Source organism: Octopus bimaculoides, chromosome 25 (genome assembly GCF_001194135.2).
Source record: "Octopus bimaculoides isolate UCB-OBI-ISO-001 chromosome 25, ASM119413v2, whole genome shotgun sequence".
NCBI classification, from domain to species: Eukaryota; Metazoa; Mollusca; class Cephalopoda; order Octopoda; family Octopodidae; genus Octopus; species Octopus bimaculoides.
In genome coordinates, this window is record NC_069005.1 from 33,595,664 (window position 1) to 33,596,507 (window position 844).

Consider the following 844-nt stretch of genomic DNA (forward strand, 5'->3'; position numbering starts at 1 on the left):
CTTCTTCTTCTTCTTCTTCTTCTTCTTCTTCTTCCTCTTACTCCTCTCCTTTTTCACTTCATCTTCTTCTACCTCTTTGTCTGTGTGTATACATACACATATATACTTAAAAAGTTTCCTTACAATGTATAACAATAGATTTTATTTTAAAAACTCGTATTGGGAGATTAATACATGGCAGGAAAAATATCACCCCACCACCACCACCACCACCACCACTACTTCCATCACTATCGCTATCACCGAATCGACAACAATTACAGCATCCAGTTATTATTAACGGAAAACATCCAAAAATAACAACACCAGCAAAGACAACATATACAATGGCTAAAGCAATCTCTTTCTTCTACGTCACACCCACGTAATGCCTACGTAACGCCTACGTCACCAAACAGGAATATTCCATTGAAGACTATTTAATTTTTCATTATCTTTGATCTTCGTTTTCATTTTTGTTGCTGTTGTGCGACAGGCCATTTTTCTCTCCAAAACTAAAGATAAATTGTTTCACCAATGGTGTTCCATAAATTGTATTACACCTGTTGGTTCCATCAATGCAGACTCGTTGACTCACATAAACTTAATGCACCGAATTTTCAATAGGAATCTCAGAAAAAACAACAACGAAAACTCCATCGAACCAATCGATAATATTTATCGATCAGCAGAGCCTTGAAGTAAGAACAGTCAGAAGACAGGACAGATTATTTTATTTCATTTTTTTTTTTACATTTAAATGCTGTATTAGTTACGTCTGTGGTGGTTCATGTTTTGTGCTGGAACACAAATACAAGATGAGATTGTGACTTTGCAAATTCTGCTGTCATTTTTATTTTTTCGT